The 7,413-nt window shown below is 42.3% G+C and overlaps 1 long non-coding RNA gene across 1 annotated transcript; it reads right to left on the bottom strand.

The window, feature by feature from the left end:
* Positions 1–485: 485 nt before the first annotated feature.
* Positions 486–6,589, bottom strand: LOC311192671. The gene is made up of 3 exons (XR_014617351.1): positions 6,462–6,589; positions 5,175–5,377; positions 486–547 (listed from the first exon to the last, which is right to left on the bottom strand). It is a non-coding gene; the product is annotated as an uncharacterized lncRNA (long non-coding RNA).
* Between the last annotated feature and the right edge of the window lie 824 nt (positions 6,590–7,413).

Consider the following 7,413-nt stretch of genomic DNA (forward strand, 5'->3'; position numbering starts at 1 on the left):
AACCACTCACCTAATTGCTTTACTTACCAGCTGCATGAGTCAAGATGGTTAAATAGGTTTGAACAGGTTAAAGAGCAGAGTTTTGCTACCACAGGTTACTTTGAATGAGGGGGGTGAGTAGTCATGCTGGTCTGTTTCAGTGAGTGTAGTTGTCCAGCTACCAAGGGCTCTCCTGAGGCAATAAGTGTAGAAATTTGTAGGAGGGCTCATCTGTTGTTCTGGGATAGACTTGTGTCTCTCTCTTGAAGCTGTTGTTCAACCTTGTGTATAACACACCTCCCTGGCCAGCTTCACTGCCACCCCCCCCAGCAAAGTGAGGCGTTGCTCTGGTGATGCTGCAGTGCTAGAAAGTAGCAACAGTGGAGCACTTGCATCTCTCAAAATTCTTGTGTAAGTACAGTTTCCTTTTTTCCTTTCTGGTTGTGTCATACCCAAGAGACCAAGCTTGTTATTTAGTTGCTTGTTTTTATTAAAATATTTTAATGCCACCTTCATTGCTTCAAACCATCTCCTGAACCTTCCATGAAATGAAATGGATCCAAAAGACCTGAAACAAAGTGAAATCTATTTTCCTTTTGTAGGCGGATTAGATATGTTAAAAAAACAAATGGAGTTTTTTATTTAAAAATACAACACTGGAATGTGATAATTTGCTCTCAAAATACTCCACAAGCTATAAATGGCAGCGGGGTACAGACAGGGTTTCACACATGCAAATTGTTCCAAGGGCCCAAAATCTGTGTGCGTTTCCCAACCACATCTGCTGTGCTTTATCTGACAAATCTTGCTGTGTTTATGTTCTTAAACAATCACAGCTATAAAAGGTGGGGTAATCAATGCCCTTCTAGCACATACCCACAGTTACAGTCCTGTGACAAAGGCAAACATGTAATACCTTCTCGAGTTCTGCTTTTAAAAAGAATAGTTTCCACTTTGTTATGTGGGAAAAAAAAAAAACCCTCCAAACAAACAGTTGACCAGAAAATACCTTTTCTTTCCTGTAAACTCCATCAGAAAGCCAGGCACTGCCCCAGCAGCGAGCTGGCTCTGCAAACCCCTTACGTTTCCTATTATTGTCAGTGTGCATCCAGGAAGTGTCAGTCTAAGACCATTCAGCCATACATCATCCCCCCCCTCCCCTCCATCTTTTTATTGGATGCCTTCCATCCAGCGACGGGAAGCAGAGCACGCAAGACGCCGAGGTACCGCGCTCAGATGACGTGCAATAGGCTGTGAAAGCTGGTGCTGCACCAACCTTTGCTGGACATGGGCTGCTCATCCCAAGGCACTTAAGGGATTAATGAAATGAAATTGTTTTTGGACTTGCTGCACTCTCTCTTATCTTTTAAATCCATAATGTCCCACAGAAGGCAAAATGTAGTAATTTTAGTCAGCAGCCTCTCATTAATTTTCTACCTTTGGGGGAACGTAGGGTTATAGAAAGAGGGACTATATGGAGGCTAAGCTCATCACATTGCTTTTCACTTAAAGAGCTCAGCATGGCACAGCAGGGACAGAAGCATAACACGCTTCAAATGGAAGCATTCTTTTGGAGGGGATGCACATCTCAACTCTCTCTGCAGATAGACACATCTTTATATATATATATGTTTTTATATGTGTGTGTTTATGCACACATATATACAAACCTATGGAGTCATCAGTTTTGAAGATAATCTTTTAGGTTAAGTATTTTCCCACATTAAACTGATAATTATCCCCTCCTTTTCTTCCTCTGTCCCCAGACACCAAACAAGCTGGATTTTTGCTTCATGTATTATTTATGGAATGGAATTAATATGCAGATTCACAAAAACTTAAAAACTCATAATTATTCATAAAGGGCTTTAAGGTTATTTAGTACATATTTATGAAACTTTATGTTTGCTAGGAACTGTGTTTGAAAGTGCTATGGAAGGGTGTTGACTGAGGTTAATTACTAGCATGGAGAGTAATCTGAAAATGATCAAACTCTTTGAATGAAAATATTTGTCAGTATTTCTGATCTATATTTAAGTGAAGTAATGGACATCAATAGCCTTGCAAATATATTCGGAAATAGCTCTGCAAGAAAAAAGATTTGCATATCTAATGCAAACAACCAATGAGGAAAAATGTCTAGTTAGACACCTTTGATCGCTAGGCAAATGTAATAAATGATAGAGATTTATCCTGTTTGTTGTCCATCTGTGTTGAGTTATGGCGAGTTATGTTCTTATACAAATATGCTCTAGTCTAGAAAATATTACCAGTGATTTAAGGTAGTCAGAATCTTCCACTCTTTTCTGGACTATGATTCAGAAATGAGGTGCCAGATATTCACAATAGCCAAGATTTCTCTAGAAGTTACTAGAGGGCAAGTACAAGCTGTATGTAAATCATAGGTATTTTTTTTTATTTACATAAATCTTCCTATCTATCCTGCTTTCAGCAGGGATAGAGTTAATTTTCTTCCTAGCAGCTGGTATAGTGATGTGCTTTGGATTTAGGATGAGGATAATGTTGATAACACGCGGATATTTTAGTTGTTGCCAAGCAGGCAAGGACTTTTCAGCTTCTCAGGAGGAGGGGGATGTGTGTGTGCTCAAGGAGCTGGGAGGGAACACAGCTAGGACAGCTGACCCAAACTGGCCAAATGGATATCCCATGCCATATGATGTTGTGCTCTGTATATCACTGGGCGAGTTGGCCTGGAGGTGTGCAGCTCAGGAACTAGCTGGGCATCAGCCTCAGGTGGTGAGCAACTGTGCTGTGCATTGCTTGTGTTATGTATTCTGTTATGATTACTACTACTACCGCTACTACTGTCTTTCCTTTTCTGTCCTTTTAAAATGTCTTTATTTCACCCCACAAGTTTTACCTTTTTCTGTTTGAAGCTCTCCCCCCATCCCACTGTGGGGAGGGAAAGTGCATGAATGGCTGTGTGATTGAAGCCCAACACTATCTTATGCATAATTAACATCCTTTCTATTCCATTGTACTCAAAGGCTGGAAACCTATAATGTATGTTATGGGTCACATTACGTCAAACAAGGAGCGGTGGCAGCAATTCAGGCAGGTGGGAAGCACCCAAAATGTTATTACAGCTCTAATCCTACAAACAGTTGTAAAGATGTTTAATTTTTTGCCCTTGACTGGCCCAGTGAAATGTGTAGTGCATGTGAGTGGGTCTGTAAGCACTCACAGGTCTGGGGCCGTACCCTGCAAGAGAGCAAATGTTTTGGAGATGCTGAGATGGCTGTGAAAAATACTAGAAAGCTCTAGATGCTGATTAAACAGCAGCACATGATACCCTAGTCAGAGGCAGTAAATTGTATTTCTGCGTGGCAGGCTTCAGGAGCTGCTCTAGAGACATGTCACACACTGGTCATGTTCATGCTCTGGTTTTTGAAGGGGTTCAAACAACATTTTGCACTTGTTTACAGTCCTCTCTCTTACTGCCTCACAGGTAAACGTGCTTGTCCCCCCTGTGAGGCGCCCTTAGGGGTATGAGCAGCTTTGTCACAGTTTGTACAAATTGATATGTGGGGGCCACACACTAGGAATGGTAACTCTGTTTTCACCAACAGCGTACAAATGTTGCAGGAATAATATCAACAACAATAATGATGATCATGAGGAAAGTAGACCAGCTTTTCTATTTGGGGTGGATGGAAACAACAGGCTCACTTATGTTCTCTCACCTTGGTCTTGGGTGCAGTGAGCTTTTTATCCCATTGATGCTTCCTGTGGGAGATTCCCAGTTGGGCGTAGAGCAAGGATCTGTTCCCTTTCCTCCTCTCCATCCTAAGTGTGTGTGTGTGTACGTGTGGATGACTGCATGCAGACCCTGGTGCCCCCACTCTCTCCCATTGGCCAGGATTGCGTTGGGTAATATTCTACATACAGCACATTGGATTTTGCTCCTACCTCTTAATCTAGCATCCATGCAGCTGCAGTGCCAGAGTGAGGGTTTTTTCTTCCACTGCTTTTGATGTAGATCTGTGACTATGTGTGTGCAACAGTTCTCTATCTTTCCTGCTTTGCAGAGCCAAACCTTTCTCAGATGAAGATTTAGACTCATTTTGTGAAGTTAAACCCACTGACAGTCCTGGTCTTTCTTCGTCATCTTTTGAAGACCATTCAAAGGGAGTTCAAGGACCCCCACAGGGGGGGAAGGGATCTAAGTATAAGCGGGTAAATGTGTAACATCTGCATTGTGCTGTGAAAAAATCACCTAGTTTCTCACCAGTGACAAGAGTCAATCACATTAGGGGTGGATTGTACCTCTGCTGCAGAGGGAAATCCCTGTGAGACTCCTTTAGTTGATCAAGAGGAGGAAAACTGTCACAGCTGAAGGGACAAGGTTTGGCATCCTTGGATTCTTCCATGAGACCTGAAGGGATGTACAGAGACTCTGCTGTGTCCTTCAACAGCTCTGCAGCTTCTGGCTGCGTCTCAGGGGCTGTCTCTGTATCTCTCTTCCACTATGGGCTAAAATCGAATAGCACAAATAAAGCAAGCCAGCGTGTATCAGGCTTTTCCCCTTCTGCCCTGGCCTTACTCTGAATCTACAGAGCATGGTTATCTGGGCAGGGCCAGGAGGGAAAAGGGGCTGGCAGAGCCCTCTGCCACACAGAAGGGCAGATCATCAGACGGAAAGTCTCTTTCTTACACTGTTTGTGGAGCAGCAGTCCCCGCCAAAGATATTTTGAAATAAATGGAACAATAATATAGCCATAATAGTTGCCCTAAGTGCAATGACTATAGCCTGGATAGATTTGTAATCTCTTTTAATAAATACATTAAATTATTTGAAATAATGTCCTATTTGCCAACAGCTTATTCCATAAATATATATGGAATATAAAATAGGAGAGATTCCCTGACATAATTAAAATTGTACAGCCAAGTAGGAGGCAGGGAATAGTGTTATCTTTTCAGCTGCAAAGTATTTTACAGAACTATTTCTCACACACAAACCTTCTATTTACCTTTAGGGATGGTATAATTGCATATTGAAAACAGTGCAGCTCTGAGGCGACGATGGCTGGTGCCTCCACCTTCTACCCCCCACTGCAACGGCGGTTCAGTCAAATAAACCTCAGATCCCTTGTCACCAGTGCCAAGTGCACTCCCTCCTCCAGACCCTCCCCCAGAGACAACTCTGAATGCTGTGTTAAGATCTCCTTTACCTTGAGTATCTAAACAAATATACATCTTTGCCATCACGGAGGGGTTGCCTGGCTGTTCATCCTTCTCTGCAGCAAGGGGTCAAATGCCACTGGCAATGTGCAGATATTTGGCAGGGCTCGAGGTGCTCAGAAGGGGCTTTGAGGGCTGGTTGCTCACATTCATCATCTGCAGAAGTTCCAGCACTCTCTAAACAGGCCTGGCTCTTGAGCAAAAGATATGAAGGGTTACAGCAGTGGGTTTTTATTCTCTGTGCAGACTGGTTGTTACTGTATGTATTGCTTGAGTATCTTAATAACATTACTTCAAAGGATTAAGTCTGCACTATAAAATCCATCAATAATGTAGTAGATTATTGATTAGATCTATTCTTAGCTCCTAATGCATTGCGTTTGGAGCACTGGTGATTTATATGCCGGATAGCACAACAAAGAACATACTCAATGGTGTTTTAATATCTTATACTGGATATTATGTCATCCCACCTGGAAAAGCCTATTTATAACAAGGACTGTTCGCTTTCTCATAGCGAATCCACTTGGAGAATCTATCACTTTGCACCATAAGCTATTATGTCAGTAATTTAGGTTTCAAATTAGAGGCCATCACCACAAAAAAAACCCCAAAACTGGAAGCAACAGAAGTTTCTGTCCTCTTGTCATTTTAGGAGTCCTTCTGATCCATTTGCTCAGCTGCATTTTAAATACATTCATTAGGGCTGAAAACAGCAGATGAATTATATGTGAGCAAGTCCCAGGTAACTTCCAAATACACCATGCAAACAGACAAAATTTGCTTCAAGCTGGGATGTGTTGATGATCCACTCATCTGTAGGCCTATTTCTATGCTTTTAGCTTAAAAAAGCAGGTGTGACAGGTTTCTAAATTCTATATAACTAACTAAGGCAATGTTACTAAGGGCTTGCCTTCTGTTCAGAAAGGGAATTGCCTTTCTAGGGTGCAAACTAGTGTCTCTACACCAAACCTTTGGGTGCCTGCTGATGTACAAGGCATCATGCTCAGCTAAGAAACCACTGCCTGCAGAAGGTCCTTTGACGTGCCCAGGAAGTGTCCACATGGGAATTAGCACAAAGCATCCAACAAGCTGTAAGCTCACACTGTCCCTGCACGCTCACTTCTCTGTGAAAGCTTGTGCAGGATTAAAACCTGAGGTTAGAAGGCAGGTACAGTGACACAGGCTAGAGGTGGGAACAGCAGTATGTGTATGGTGTAAGTGATACGCAGGGAAAGGAGAAGCCAATGCAAATCTTTGCTGGAGAGGTCACTTACTGGGCTTGTTGTAGTCCCTTTTGGGTGAGCGAAAGACTGCAGTGCGTTCCACAGCCAGGTGCTCTCTGAGGTCGAGTTATGTTTCCAGCTGCTTTTCATGGCTGTGCAGTGGCTTCAAGGGAACGTGATTCCTTCAAGCTTGTTGACTTCTAAAAAAGGAAAACAAATGAAATTATCCACTTGGGATCAATGATCCCCTCTGCCCCCTCAGAGCACAAATCACCTGACATACAGTCCATAGCTTCCACATTTACATCTCTGCACCAGGCATCATGACACACAGGCTCTAAATGCATCCGGCAGTGGGTTAAACTCAAACAAAGCTTAAACACCCTCCAACGACATCGTGCCAGCCCTGTGTGTAAACTGTGTGCACGGGAAAACACAAGATACAGTGTAGCTGTGTATGTGTGCATGCACAGACAAACATGCAGGTAGGACACGTGCTCTTGCCCACACTCCCACACCTGTGTACCTACACAGCACTTATTTACATAGCTGTATGCATAAAACATCATGTATTACATTCTCTCATTACCTTCAGTGGGTTTTGGATCTGGTCCATCTCACAAACACGTTGAGTTGTATTTCACACACACAAATTGTATTTATGTAGATACTATGTAAGTATACGTCCTATCTTTGGTGGAGGAGTGGCTGAATTAATTTATCAAAGCAATGCTTATTTTTGCTGATAGCAAAAAGAATTTCCCTGGATTCTTTTCTTCTTTTTTTTTTCTTGTTTGTAAAATGCACAGAGCACATTTTGGGGAACTGCAAATACATAATCCAAATCATATATTTTTTCAGACCAAGCACCATACCATAATTTGCTGGGAGACGCTGCAAAAACTGAACCATGGGTACCTGCAGAATACAGGATGACTATGCTAATTAGAGAACTATACACAATGAAGCAACCCAAATGTCTACTGAAAATAATTATTATATT

The sequence above is a fragment of the Gallinula chloropus genome (genome assembly GCF_964237585.1).
Source record: "Gallinula chloropus genome assembly, chromosome: 5".
NCBI lineage: Eukaryota > Metazoa > Chordata > Aves > Gruiformes > Rallidae > Gallinula > Gallinula chloropus.